This window comes from Bufo gargarizans, chromosome 5, assembly GCF_014858855.1.
Source record: "Bufo gargarizans isolate SCDJY-AF-19 chromosome 5, ASM1485885v1, whole genome shotgun sequence".
NCBI lineage: Eukaryota > Metazoa > Chordata > Amphibia > Anura > Bufonidae > Bufo > Bufo gargarizans.
This window is the reverse complement of record NC_058084.1, coordinates 150,451,758-150,467,624: the sequence shown is the minus strand read 5'-3', so window position 1 is coordinate 150,467,624 and position 15,867 is coordinate 150,451,758. Positions and strand designations below refer to the sequence as shown.

Sequence of the window (15,867 nt, the reverse complement as noted above, 5' to 3'; positions counted from 1 at the left end):
GCGCCTACACGAAGCTATGACCTAGGGAGAGGTTGATTAGAAAGGACTGTATATGTAATGCTCTGGAATAAAGATTATTCCTTTGTTGGTCATTTATACCATTATGGGAAGGTGGGATGGGTCTAATTTTTTGTACAGTGATCATTTATTGTACGCTTCTGGAAATATTATTTTGTGATGAGTATTTAATTTGGTTACAGTAAAAAATCATAGTAAATTGAGTGATGGGAAACCTTAAAACATACTTTTATTAGTAAAGTTTAAAATAATAGGCCCAAAAAGTTTTTTGTATAACATAAACTTCACTAGGAGGTAACACTCAACTGCCAACCAAAGTGAACTGGTAGGGAGTTATATAAGCAGCCAGGAGGTGTGTTCACTGGCTCACTCAGAGGGTGAGTTACGAATAAAAGGGATAGAATATAAGAGGGAGACAGATGCTGGGTCTCTTCCCCTAGAAATGCCTGTGTCCTAACTGTTACAATAGAACCCCTCTCTGACTGTCCCTAGATGGCCCTCAGGACTATACAGTGACTGCCCAGCTTCGTCGGAAACAACATAGACCAGTCACATACTAGGACAGACAGACCAATGTATAGCAAGAAATGTCCCGGGAATGGCTTGGATAAGTAAAAGCATTCCAAAGTTATTGCTACATAAAGTGACACATGTCCAAGCGAAAAAGAGTCTGGTAAGGAAGCTGCAAAATGGCCCGGTCATTAAGGGGTTAAAGGCATACTTGGAAAACATTACATATAGTGCTACAAAACATACTGGTTAATATAGCGATACAGTTGAGAATGCAGAGATGAATGTTTCCATGATGCCCCCCACTGCTCCCTACCTGAGGCAATTGCCTCACATCACCTCATTGGCGGTGCACCCCTGTTGATATGCTGCACACTGGGTGGGGGGCCCAAGTTGTGTGAACTGCCCTGGAGCCATAGTACACTTAATCCACCCCTGCGACCCATCACTACCAAACAACTTAAACACAGTGAAGCCAGTCATGAGCCTCTGCCACAAGCGATTCCATCCTCACGATGTCATGCCCTGCTCAGGTTATGTGCGGAGGTCTGCCAGGTTAGCAGCACGTGTGTAGTTTTTTGTTTTGGGTTTGGAGTTGAGCTGTATCCGCCTCCTTTCAGGTGCACTGGGTGGGGTCGTTTGTATGAGTTTAAATTACTCCCCTTTCCAGTGTCCTGTGCGGGTTATAGCTTATATATTGCTCTGAGGAAGGAAGGATCTGTTTCTGCTCAGCTACAAGATAAGTTGGTTTTGTTTTCTTTTTATGTTCTGTCTAGGCTGTTAGAGAGACATCTGCTCCCTCCAGGCCCTGAGGAAGCAGGCTGTCTCTTTCCCCCTTTCCACCATCTTAGGGATTTTAGGGAATCTTTAGCCTTAGGCACGGGGGCACGTTGATTCCAACCTTTAGGGTCTGAACGTGGGCACAGAAGTCCAGGGAGACCTGGTAGGGATTTGTGAGGAGGTGACCTTTATCCCCAGCTTCTGGCCTAGACGCTTGTTTTGTGGTTTTGTGTGTGTCTATTGTATCTTGTATCCTACCCCCCGTGACACACGAGAGTCCATCTCTGCCACTCACTCCGATTTTCAATGATGCGGAATTACTGCACAGGCCGCTGTATGCATGCTTCTATTTAAAATGTTAGGTCAGAGAACAAGATACTCTTCCGTACCAATGCTGATGAAATAAATGCACGTTTTATGAAGGAAACTGACACCAGATTGTGCTTGCAGAGTAGGGCTAGTAATGAATTGTAGTAGGAGTGTGGTGAATGCAGGTCAGCCTATTGTCATGGTGATTGTGTGATTCTAGAACACGATGTGCTGTATAGAGCGATGCCAGAGTCCATAGGCTTCCAGTAACTTGATGCACTGCTATAAGCAGAGTTCATTAATGAGAAGAGCCTTATTGTTTGAGTTTGCTGACGGTTTTGTTTGCTTTAGATAAAAATACTAATCATCACATTACTTGGTGTCTGCACATTAAACTGCCACCCCGCACGCTCCGACACTGTCACTTCGTTCTGTTAAATGCAGTACGAAACATAGTTCCCATTTAGACATCAGAATTCAACCATTCATAGTTACCAGAATAGCATTTTCAGATATTTTATTTTGCCTATAATTTAACCCACATTATATATTTTATACATTTTTCAACAAACATGTGGAGATACAAAGTAGAAGCTAGCCTTCTCACAAAATGAAGAAGTTTGTTCTGGAGTAAGAGTCATGTTACACAGCATGGGCCAATAACGAGTGCCGTTTGTAGATATGCAGCGAGCCCTGAGGGGCCGATGCAGAGGATGGGAGTTGTACTGTCACAGTGTGCTCATTCAGGCCATTGCTCCTTGGGGATCTGTGCAGTGGAAAAATAATTTGAAGATTCAGGCCACAGGTAAACATATAAGATTTTGTGGCAGAAAATTCCATGACTGAAAATCAGTTCCATTCACCTTAATGGAGCTTGCAGAGATAAAAGTGCTTGCTGACTCATTCAAATGCGCAATTTTCAAAATCTGTGGCATGTGAAGGCACACTAAAGTTCTCTTTACTTGGTGCAAAATATACACTCACCTAAAGAATTGTTAGGAACACCATACTAATACGGTGTTGGACCCCCTTTTGCCTTCAGAACTGCCTTAATTCTACGTGGCATTGATTCAACAAGGTGCTGATAGCATTCTTTAGAAATGTTGGCCCATATTGATAGGATAGCATCTTGCAGTTGATGGAGATTTGAGGGATGCACATCCAGGGCACGAAGCTCCCGTTCCACCACATCCCAAAGATGCTCTATTGGGTTGAGATCTGGTGACTGTGGGGGCCATTTTAGTACAGTGAACTCATTGTCATGTTCAAGAAACCAATTTGAAATGATTCGAGCTTTGTGACATGGTGCATTATCCTGCTGGATGTAGCCATCAGAGGATGGGTACATGGTGGTCATGAAGGGATGGACATGGTCAGGAACAATGCTCAGGTAGCCCATGGCATTTAAACGATGGCCAATTGGCACTAAGGGGCCTAAAGTGTGCCCAGAAAACATCCCCCACACCATTGCACCACCACCAGCCTGCACAGTGGTAACAAGGCATGATAGATACATGTTCTCATTCTGTTTATGCCAAATTCGGACTCTACCATTTGAATGTCTCAACAGAAATCGAGACTCATCAGACCAGGCAACATTTTTCCAGTCTTCAACAGTCCAATTTTGGTGAGCTTGTGCAAATTGTAGCCTCTTTTTCCTATTTGTAGTGGAGATGGGTGGTACCCGGTGGGGTCTTCTGCTGTTGTAGCCCATCCGCCTCAAGGTTGTGCGTGTTGTGGCTTCACAAATGCTTTGCTGCATACCTCGGTTGTAACGAGTGGTTATTTCGGCCCATTCTCCTCTGACCTCTAGCATCAACAAGGCATTTTCGCCCACAGGACTGCCGCATACTGGATGTTTTTCCCTTTTCACACCATTCTTTGTAAACCCTAGAAATGGGTGTGCGTGAAAATTCCAGTAAATGAGCAGATTGTGAAATACTCAGACCGGCCCGTCTGGCACCAACAACCATGCCACGCTCAAAATTGCTTAAATCACCTTTCTTTCCCATTCTGACATTCAGTTTGGAGTTCAGGAGATTGTCTTGACCAGGACCACAACCCTACATGCATTGAAGCAACTGCCATGTGATTGGTTGACTAGATAATCGCATTAATGAGAAATAGAACAGGTGTTCCTATTAATTATTTAGGTGAGTGTAAGTTGGTGCACATCCAGCAGTATAAAATGCAGTTTCTGGCACCAGATGAGGAGGCATGGTGGCTAATTGGATGTCAATTTAATAGCACTCCCGGGTATAGGTGTCCACTGTGAAACAGGCTTGATATTAGTCTGGCCTGGAGGTGGTTTGGGTGATGGTTGTCTGAGCCGTGATCTGTAAACTACAGTGTCAGTAAATCTGTAAACTTTCTGATCACCCTGCTGTCTTCACACAATGGTGCTTTCTAGAAGCAGTATTCTTGGTTCTCAAGATCTCTCTGGAGTTTTGGTCTCACAGGAAAATCAGGATTCCTAGGAACAGTAGCTCTGACATGTGCTTTCTCTCCCATCTCTGTGTGAACAGGAACTCCCCCTCCTGGCAGGAAGTAGAACCAGCCCACTCCTACCAAGAGGGTAAGAAGAGAGTGGTTAGCCCTGTTCCTGCTAACCATACAGTATGGCCAAAACATTAAAATACATAACTATATACAATAAACATTTGCAGATAAACCCAGCTCTGTTTGTCCAGTGATCTGCAGCACATTTACAAAGGCTAGTTATCAGGAATAAGCATTTGTATGACCGTTTATTCCTGACATTTGGTCTAATCTTTGTTCCATGTAAAATGGGTGTTATACAGTATATAGGGACAGTCAGGCTTCCCCTGCCTCCCTGTAGTGAGCACTTACCGCTCACACAGGCATCGCTCCCAGTGGGTGGTTCATTAGTCAGCTGTCACCCCCAGATCTCTGAGAAGCTCTGACAGATGTTCTTCAGTACCTCTTACTTGAGGTTCTTTTGTTTTGGTTTTGTCATCTCGTTTCCCTCTCTCAGCTGTCATCTAGTTGCACTGATTGCATCCCTTTATATCCCCTCCCATACTGCATCACTTTGCGGTTTATACAACTTCCTGGATTGTGCTCACTGCTAGATGCTGCAACTGCTGGTTCCTCAGATAAGTCTGTTCCTTTATTTGTGTTTTCCTGTTGGCTTGATCCTAGGTGACCCTGACTCCCTCCGTATTAAGTGTAGGGAGCCCGTGGTCGTGTCCCCTCACTTTTATAGGGTTTTTAGGTGTCACACAGTCTAGGTACGAGGGCATGCAATTATCTATCATAAAGCTCTTTGCGTGGGCTGCAGAGCCGTCTTTAATATTGATTGGACCCTGGGCAAAAATTTACTTGGGCCCCCTGGCTCCCGCCTTCCCACACCTTAGCAGGCAATCACACCCTCCACCACAACACACACACCAAAAATCCACACATCAGGTAGAGTACAGTGAATGACTGTAAATACTTCCAGTTCTGAAGACTCCAGCGGCTCAGGATCAGTGTTCTGGGCAGCTGGGGTCAGGCTGGAAGTGGGCACCGCTCTGCAGGAAGGAGACAAGGGCTCGGCTCACCCTAGTGTTACAGTGCACCCCAGCCCCCCACAGTATGCAGTATAGCACCCTATAGTATACAGCACCACACACTATACAGTACCCCACAGTATATAGTAGAGCAGTATAGCAGGCCACAGTATACAACACCTCACAGTATACAGCACCCCAAACAATACACGATACAGCCCCCCACTATACAGGCCCCCCCCCCCCCCCCACAGTATACAGCCCACCACACAGTATACAGCCCACCACTATACAGTAGTTTACAGTATATTAACATAACAGCCCCTGAGTCACCTTTTTCTGATGTAATCTTCACACAAAAAAGCTCCACAGTTAACTTCTGCAACACTCCTATTAGGACCTGTGATGACCTCATAGCCATGTGACCAGTAATTGCTAGGTTACTGGTCACATGGTGATGATGTCATTAAGGTCCTAAATCACAACTTTAACACAGTACGATCATGATGCCTGGACTCCTGGTAGAGCAGACAGCCTAACACCCGGGGCAGTGGCTAGCAGGGCTCAAGAGGCAGCTGCCTTGGGCCCCCCAGGAGCAACTGGGCCCGGGGAAGCTGCCCCTTTTGCCCCCTGGTAAAGACTGCCCTGATGGGCTGAGCAGTCAGGGAGAGCTCTAAGGCTTTTATGTTCCTTAGTTTGGGATCAAGTCGGATCTTTATTTGTATCTTCTAGTTTTCTGCAACACTTTCCGTGACATTATAAACCGCAAAGTGATGCAGTATGGGAGGGACTATAAAGGGATGCAACTAGATGACAGCTGAGAGAGGGAAACGAGATGACAAACAAAACCAAAACAAAAGAACCTCAAGCAAGAGGTACTGAAGAACGTCTGTCAGAGCTTCTCAGAGATCTGGCGGTGACATCAGCACGCCAGGAGTGCAGGGGGAAAGCAGCTCACTGACAGTGCTGGCCACGCTGTTCAGTGAGCATAAAGTTAGTGTATACTGTCAGTCTATATTTAATAAGGGGGAAATGTATATTTTATTTAAACCTATCAGGCTCCTGTCCCCACTAGGCTGTAGGAGAGCAGGGCAGACAGAGGCCCGCAGCTCCCACACAGCCCGTCTGCCTAGTCAGTGCAGTACTATGCTGATAGAAGACGGATGTCCCTTAGCAACCCTCATTTGAAATAGCAAAGCCCAAGTTTTCTAGCATTAATAAACGTTTTCCCTAAATAAAGTATATTACAAAAATGTTCCCCGTCACTGTCCCTTCACCTTAGCAAAAAAAATTAAAATAAGGCTTCATTCACACAATAATGGGTCCGCATCCATTCCGCAAATTGCAGAACGGGTGTGGACCCATTCATTCTCTATGGGGACGGAATGGATATGGAGAGCACACTATGTGCTCTCCGCATCTGCATTTACGGAGCACGCCCCCAATCTTCCTGTCCGCGGCTCCCCCAAAAAATAAATAGAACGTGTTCTATTCTTGTCCGCAATTGCGGACAAGAATAGGCATTTCTATGGGGGTGCCGGCCGGGTGTATTGCGGATCCGCAATGCACTACGGATGTGTGAATGGACCCTTAAACAGCAGTTACACTTTAAACCGTTTTCCCCAGCCCTCTCTCCACCAGACTTATGTAGGTAAAGTGCCTCTGTGGGACCGCATGAGAACAGGGGATGATGTTCCCTGGCCTAGAGAACGTCAATCAAGATGCGGGAGTTAGGCAGGGAAAGTTTGACATCGAGAAGGAAAGCACTAGCCTCCTTGACTGCAAACAGCTACTTTGCATAAGACAGGAACACAAATAAAAGTGGCTTTTCTGCGGATTTGATGCCATTTTTTTAATGTGTAAAAGTCTCTTCTGGAGCACCATAAGTGTATAAAAAGGTACTGTGGGCAGTTTCTATGACTTAAACCAGCTGACAGGTTCCCTTTAAAAAAAATTTAACAGCCACCTCTTCCCACTGGACCTGTAGAGGAAAGTATACTTACCTGCTCCCCGCCGCTGGCACCTTCCGTTCACTGCACTCTGGTTCCCTACCCATCAACTTCTGGAATGGACGGGGGTCACGTGTGCCACTGCAGCCAATGTATGGCTGCAGAAGTGAGGTATCACCACACATGACCCCAGTCCTCTCCAGAATTGATAGCCATGGAACCAGAGCGCGGTATACTAAAAGAGCCAGAACCCAGCATGGGGAGCAGGTAAGTATACTTCCCTCCACAGGTCTGGAAAAATGTTTTAAAAGGGAACCCGTCAGCTGGTTAAGGTCATAGAAACTGCCCACAGTTTCTGTTTCATATGCTCATGGTGCTCCAGAAGCAACTTCGGATACATTTTAGTAAGATGTAAGTCAGCAGAAAATCCACTTTTATTCTTGTTCCTGCCATACACAAATTAGTTGTTTGAAGTCAGAGACTGGCGCTTTTCTTCTCAAAGTCAAACTTTCCCTACCTGCCTTCTGATTGACGTTCTCTAGGCCAGGGACCATTATCCCCTGTTTTCACGAGATCCTCCACAGGCTCCTTTCACTCTCAAGGCATGACCAGTAAATCTGAGTGTACAGCCACTGACGTCAAGGCTTCATTGAACATGCGCCACACGCCCCAAAGAAGTGCCGTCCTGCTGTGCGGAGCCTTGAAGCCAGTGGCTATACACCCAAACTCACTAGGCATACGCCAGAAGTGGAAGCAAATGGAGTCTGTGTAAGCATACGAAAAATGTATTAAATATACGAGTCACATTGTTATGACCACGTCATACTTTCGACCTCGGCAGTGTGTAGCCCATGAAGGAAGTGTGGTGAGCTGGCTAGGTGGGTATAAAAGGTGTGCGATAGAATGTCTGAACATATTCCTCTTTACTGTCATGGGTAAAAAGAGTGATTTATCAGAGTTACAAAAAAAAAAAAAAAAAAAAGGGGGGATTATTGGCTTTCGGGCCAAGGGCGGCAGGATTTCTGAAACTATGCAGTTTGTGAACTCTTCACGTGCTGCTGTGGCGAAAGTGTATTGAGAGTGAAAAAGGCTAGGGCTACACGACGACATTGATGATGTGCAACAATTTTTATAATAAATCAATGGTGTCGCATTGCGACATGCTGAGACACGACCGTAGCAAAAAATCCATCCAAGAAGGATTTTTCTGCGAATATCGCATCGCAGCATGTCTCAGTGCAACACCATAGACTATCATTATAAAAATTGTCAAAAGTTGCAGTCTAGTTGTACCCTATGGTGTCACGCAACACATGTCGTGTAGCCCTAGCCTAATCGATGTGGAAACTGTGGAGCGTATTAATGAGAGGTGAATGACTGCTACAAAAGGTGTGCAGGGGCAGTCCGACGCCACCAAAATGAACCAGGGGGATACCAGATGTGTCTAAACCAGTTCAGTGATCCCTACTGCATGTGGGGCTCTGAAGCAGACAGGTGGTCACTGCACCTCTGCGAACCAAGTGGCATCAGCAGAAAACGAGATTTTTGTATAACTTACCAGTAAAATCTCTTTCTCGCTCTTTCCTTGGGGGACACAGAAGACCTTGGGTATAGCTCATCTCCCTAGGAGGCGTGACACTAAGTAAGAACTGTTAAGCCCCTCCTCCACAGCTATACCCTCAGCCTGGAGAGAGAGACTGTCAGTTGCGTGTCCAAGTAGTGAGAACAAGGCAAAGTCCAAAAGTGGAACCAACAAGCCAACGGGTAAAACAAACCCGGAAACCGTGCAGAGAAGAACAAAGAATGGGTGGGTGCTGTGTCCCCCAAGGAAAGAGCGAGAAAGATTTTACTGGTAAGTTATACAAAAATCTCGTTTTCTCGCCCAGTTTCCTTGGGGGACACAGAAGACCTTGGGACGTTCAATAGCAGTCCAAGAGGGGAGGGACCACAGCACCAAGGCGAAGCACCCGAAGGCATCAAGAAACTGCCGCCTGCAGACCAGGCGGCCCAAGGCAGCAGACGCTGAAGCCCGAGTACGCACCCTGTAGAACTTGGTAAGGTGTGCAAGGAAGACAGTGACCGTCTTGCACAAATGCATGGCCGAAGCCTAATGCCTCTGACCCAGGAGGAACCGACAGCTCTGGTGAAATGAACGGTGACACCAAAAGCAGAACCCTGCCCTTGGTGCGGCAACCACAGCAATAGCCACTCTGAGAAAGTGGAGGAAAGCCACCCTGGATGCCGTCAACCCTTCGCGCGGACCTCCTGGAACACAAGAGGCCGAACGTAGACAAGAGTCGGAGATCTCCAAGTAAAAAACTGCAAGGCCCAAACAACGTCCAAACCGGTGAAGTGTCCGTTCCCGGGGGTGGGAAGGGGAGGACGACTGCCTCGACGAAATGAAAGACAAACACCACCTTCAGAAGGAAGGAAGAGACGGAATGGAGAACAGCCCTGTCCTGGGGAAAGACAGAAGGCTCGGAACAAGAAGGGCCGCCACTCAGGCACCCACCAGAGACACGATGGCTACAGAAACACAACCGTACAGGACAGAAGGAGTAGAGAGAACCTCTGTAACGGCTCCAAGTGAAAGATTGGAGCGCCAAGAGCCCAGTATGTAGTTCCCAGGGCGGTACCGGAGGGCAGTACAAAGGAACCCAAGAGCCGCTCCACGGAAGAAGGTCCAGACAGGCCCAGAGGGCCGGGGAACGCTGAAAGAGGAAGGGCAGCGCTGACACCTGATACTTCAAGCGACAGAGTCCCAGTCCCAGGCCGGACTGGAGAAAGACAGAACCATGGAGAGAGAAAGGAAGAGTGGGGGAACGCCCAGCTTCCCACAGAACCCCAGGTAAAAACCTAAGTCCTCCAACAGATACTGGACAAAACACGGCCAGGAGCGAACACTAGCGAGCCCACTAGAGTCGCCTGGGCAAGAGGGTGAAAACCCAATGATCAGGCGCAGACCAGTAACACGGGTAGAACGGTCAGTAGAACTGGTCCCGCCGGCCCCCGAGCAAAGTTGTCCCGTATCCACCCGGAGTGGGGGAGCAGAAGGACAAACAGACAGGAACCGAAGGGTCCGTCCAGCAACCGCCAGATGCCAGGACAAGACAGGCTAAAGCCCAAGCCGATGCAGTCACCACAGGAAGACGGACTACAGCCCCGGTGTGGGAGATCTGAAGACAATCTTGACCAAATGGCAGTCCTCCCAAGCTACCAAGAAGGTAAGTCCATAGCAGAAACATTGCCTAGAATTGAAAAACAAAAACGCAATCTGCACCCAGCGGGAGGACAGAACGCCGTAGACCCGGTAACTAGGTACACAGCTAGTACAGCCAGTGTGGACAAGGGGGACTCAAAGGGAACACCAGTACCATCCACATGAACAACCATGCTCTCCCCCAAGGGAAGGGCAGTGAAGGAACAGCCTCTGAAGCGTGGCCGGAACAGAAGCCACATCGGAGTGAACTGTACCGAGTGGGAGCCAAACAGAACCAGCGAGAAAAGGCGGTCGAGACAGAGGCCGGCATAGGAGCGGGCAACAGAACTCATAGAACAGCTCAAAAGCAGATCACCGCTACACTGAGACGCCCGGTCCACCGCCTTGAATACCCTGAAGAACTCAAGGCGGAGGTCCTCCGGACCTGGGTAGGCGAGCACCCAAGAGAAGTTGGGTGACCTTCCCAAGAAGAGCAGCCCGAACCTGGTAGCAGATCAGACTGAAGCACCGAGGGCGCCAACCGGAAAGAATCATACCACACTGCACCCGAAGAGGAGGAAAAGGTATTAGGCGAGGGGACCGTAGTCCTGCCAGAGCCAACATAAAATGCGAAGGGCGCTGCAGACAGCACTCTCGACCATGTGACCACTAGCGCAGGGAAACAATGCCGCGGGAGGACGAATGGGTACATATCTAGGAACCACGAACAATCCCCGGGCGGAAGGGCCAACGAAATTGAGTGAGTACCACCCAGCTCGGTGCAGTAGCGAGCAGCAGAGCCCGTCTACTTAAATATAAGGTATTCATCTGTTGCTTATTGGACAACACCTTAGGCTCACACAGGTGGACAGAATGATCTCCTTAGAGAATAGTGCAAGGCTTGCTGCAAACACCGTCTCCCAAGAGAAAAAGTATGTCGCAGGGGGAAGGAGGCATACGTACGAGTAGCCCCGTAAGCAGTGAGAAGGCCAACCCACCTACAGGACGAGAAGGCATACACGGACCAAACAACGCACAAGAACGTCCGCTCACTGCAAAAATATCACTCAGCGAAGAGGGCCAGCCACAGAGTCCCACAGTATCTACGGAAGTGCAACTGAAAAGGAGTTATGCACAAGACTAGTATGGTATGCGATAGAACGCAAACTGACCGCCCTGAAAGGGGGGGGGGGGGGGGACATGTACCTGGCAAACTGCAGTCAGCAAGAGTGCAAGGGCCCGCCCCAAAAAGGGGGTGATGCCCAAGGTCGTAACTACGTCAGAGAAGTAGGGCATACCCTACTTCGCCCAGAAGGGCGCCATGCACATGGCCACACAGTATCCAGCAGGAACGCAGGAGGTCCACCTAGTGAAAGGGGGGTCATGCACAGGGCTATCCTAGCATTAAGTGAGTGTGCAACAATTCACCCAACACCGAAATTTCGTGAGAGTGCAACTACTCCACCAATGAAGGGGGAACATGAGCAAGATGCTAATCTTCTCTGTATCGTTCCAATTTTAGTATATGTGCTGCCGAAGCGAGCACTGCACATACAAGGACAGCCTTGAATCTCGCCTAAAGGAGGCATGCCCATGGCCGGCAGCGAATCCAGTGAGTGCGTACACCGCCCACGGAAGAGGGGTCATGCATATGGCCGGCAGCGGATCCAGAGAGAGTGCAAGCACCCCGCCATGCATAGGGTTCATGCACCTGGCCAACAACGTACCGGCGAGAGAACAACCACCGACCGAGGGAGTGTATGTATGCCGCCACCAGGGAAGGAGGCATGCCCAAGGCCGGCAGTGAATCCAATGAGAGTGCATCATACCGCTATGGAAGGTGGTCATGCACATGGCTGGCGTGAATCCAGTGAGAGTGCCGAAAGCCGTCCACAGAAGGGAGTCATGCCTATGGCAGGCAGCGAATCCAGAGAGAGTGCAGCGTTCCGCCTAAGGAAGGGGGTCGTGCACCTGGCCAGCACCGTATCCGGTGAGAGTGCAATATTCCGCCTAAGAAGGGGGTCATGCACATGATCGGCAACGAATCCAGTGAGAGTGTAGCGTTCCGCCTATGGAAGGGGTCACGCACATGGCCGGCAGCAAATCCAGTGAGAGTGCCGTGTTCCACCTATGGAAGGGGGTCGTGCACATGGCCAGCACCGTATCCGGAGAAACTGCAGTAGGCCGCCAATGAAAGGGCGATCATGCACAAGGCCAGCCCGCAGTTAGGGAGAGTGCAGTATCCCGCCCAGGAGGGGGGTCCTGCACATGGCAGGCACCCTACAGAAAGGGCCGCATGCACTGACCAGCGCCGTAGCGCGGAGAGGGCAAAAAACCGCCTAGAAGGGGAAATGACCCTGGTAGCGCCGCAGCCGGGGAGCGCGACACCATGCCACCTATGGAAGGGGGGCATGTATACAGGCAGCACTGAGATGAGGCTGCAGTGTCCTGCGCAGCCCACAAGTCATATTAATAAATAATTTAATTTATTTCTTTGTTGTTTTTTTTAATTAATTTATTTATTATAAAACACAGCCTCACTGAGGCAGAAAGCCATACAGGCCCATCGGAAGCCGGCCTGTACCCAAGGGGTTAACAGGGATCCGGCCTGGGGGCGGCACTGCGATCCTCTGGGGGCGGGGGAACCTCCAGGCGGGAAGATTCGCGCCTGGAGAAGTTCCAGCCCCCTCCAACAGAGGCCCGAATTTTGCGGCCTAGCAGGCCGTGAAGCCGGGGCCTAAATTTTTAGCGGCGCCCGGCTGACCGGGGCCGCACAGTATTTAAAGTACCGGCCGGGCCTACGGAGCGGCACATACCGGCCACGGGTGCCCACCTCGCGGGCCGGATTTTCGGGTCCTCCACGGGGTTGGAGAAGCCAATCTCTCACCATAGCAGTCTTCACCCTTGGGCCGTTCCAGCAGGGTCGCCCCTTCAGCAACTGGCACCGTAGTGGCAGGACGCTGGAAGAGGGACTTGGCGTGCGGGCAACCCTTGTGCTGGCGGGATGTAGGGGAGCTGGGCTGCCCTGATCCACCTTGCCTTCTGTGGGGGAGGCAGCAGTGCGGGAGACCGGCACTGGCGCAGCTCGACCCCGGGAGAAACAGAGGTCTAGTGCGTCTCTGTTGTCCCTGATGTTCTGGAACAAAAAGAAAAGAAAAAAGTAAATCAAAAATTAAAACAAGGAGAAAACAGCCCTGCAGAGCAGGGAGTGTCTTGCCTCCTTGGACACTAAGCTAAAAACTGACAGTCTCTCTCTCCAGGCTGAGGGTATAGCTGTGGAGGAGGGGCTTAACAGTTCTTACTTAGTGTCACGCCTCCTAGGGAGATGAGCTATACCCAAGGTCTTCTGTGTCCCCCAAGGAAACTGGGCGAGAAAAGGTTTTTATTTTTGCAGCAGTATCAGAATTGGACCTCTGCTGGCAAAGGGTTGCCTTCTCCAATAAGTCATGATTTCTGCTTCATTGAATAAATAGACATTGGTGGGTGGGAAACATCACAGAACAAACACCCTGCAACCATTGCTGGAAGCTGTTGGTGGCAGCATTATGGCCTGGGGAATGTTTTTGTGGTATCCTCTGGGCCCACTCGTCCATTTGGAAGACATTCTTAACAGATTTGGTTACGAATCCATCCTTGCAAATCACATACACTTATACATGCCGATAGTCTTCCTTGGGGTGGATAGGATATTCCCACATGACAATAGTTGGAAAAGAATGACAAAGACTTCCACGTACCACCCCAATTCCCTAGACTTGAACCCAATTGAGCATCTGTGGGATCACCTCAATCAGTGTTTGCTCTGTGGATCCTCCCCCACGCAGCCTCCAGCAGTCATCATAGTTCCAGATACTACCAGCAACCTACCAGGACGTCACTTCCAGCCCATCTAGCTGCTGTCCATGCTGCACACGGCGGTTACCCTGGATATTAGCTGGTGGTCTTAATGTGACTCGACTGTGTATATGCATCACACAGTAGAGAAAGGGAAATTCATGGAAATGGATGAATTCACAAATTCAAACTTTTACTGACAAGGACATGGAACATTCATGACTTTAAAGCCACTATATGGCCCTAATATAAGAAAGATAGAAGCCCAGCATAATAGCTTTCAAATGATAACTGCTCAATATACTAAATTCAGTATTTGGTATATACAAAGAAAAGTTTGACTTTCTTGCCTTCTGTCTATGTAAATGAGTAGTAAGCGACTACAAGTGACATCAGGAAGATCTCAATCTGTTACAGTCATCTCTCTGTGTGCACACTCCAGTGTCTCAGGGGAAAAGAGATACAGGGGCTTTTCTTCATGTTATCACCCTGCTGCCATTAAGAGAGGATCTGTTGTCTGTTACATTTAGGTGGGTTGGTCTTATTTTTTATTTTTATTTTTTTAACCAAGGGTGCGAAAAGATCAGCAAGTACACATATTCACCCCTGTATGTAATCAGGATTTTTTTTTTAACTCTGACTCAGGTTTATGGCATCTAATAATGGAGAGTCTGGTCTGATGAATATGCGAGATATGAGCATGCAGAAACAAACACTGCAGGTCTTAATATTATTCTTAGGAGGCGTTCTGCATCTCCAGCTCTGTTTGATTCCTCCCTTTAGCCACAAACCTGAATTCTGATGGCAAGTTGCATGATTTATCCCATAATTGTCAAGTGGGTGGGGGTATTATACCATTTGTTTTATTTTTTAGGTTTGTTAAAATTTGAAAATTGTCCTTGCAGTTAAGTTAAATCACCTTTCAAAGTCTGTTTATATGCACATAGTGCTGCCAGGTTGTCACCAACATTGCAGTTCCACCCATTTCAGCTGCCCCTAGTGTACACACTGGGTACAGCACCATCATCGATTATACAGGATAAGCATTTCAGATGTATCACTGTCCCTTTGTTAAAATTTACCATAATGCATGTTTATATATTTTAGTCATGGGTACATATGGTATATCAGCTTCTGGACAAACTTTTATTCTGAGAAAAGTAGAGATGAGAGAATCAATTTGTACGATTCACAAGTGCAGAAGCTCTGCTTCCGGAGCAGCAGCTGTTCATGCACCGCTACCTGGAAGTTTAGGGGTGCATGAACAGTCACTTACCCAGTAGCGGAAGCAGTGGCACAGGTGTGAAATTGTCAGGGTCTCAGCCAAGATGTCCAGCCCCGTCAATCAAGCCAGTGAATAGATTCACTCATCTCTAGTTCTAATCAGATACAGAGTGGGTTACATAGATTGCGTTACATTTCTTTTAGGTAAAAACCGATTGTGAAATATTTTTTCTTGTATTCATTTCAGATTGTACATTTTAATTTAATTTTCTGTACATTGCGGGTGGGTACATCACACCCTTTGTGAATGGTGAATCAGCTGCTATCTACCTTGAACATTCTAAGGCCTCCTGCACACGACTATTTTGCAGTCTTAAAAAAAAACTGATTCGCGAAAGACACAGATGATGTCAGTGTGCATTCCGTATTTTGCGGAACGGGACAGCCGGCCCCTAATAAAAAAAAAACCAAAACACAGAACGGACACGGAAAGAAAATGCGTTCGGGTGCAAAAGGCCTAAGGGCTTATGCA

The 15,867-nt window shown here is 48.2% G+C and overlaps 1 pseudogene; it reads right to left on the bottom strand.

Annotated features, from left to right (window-relative positions):
• Positions 1 to 11,766: 11,766 nt before the first annotated feature.
• On the bottom strand, positions 11,767 to 11,823 carry LOC122939746 (annotated as a pseudogene).
• Between the last annotated feature and the right edge of the window lie 4,044 nt (positions 11,824 to 15,867).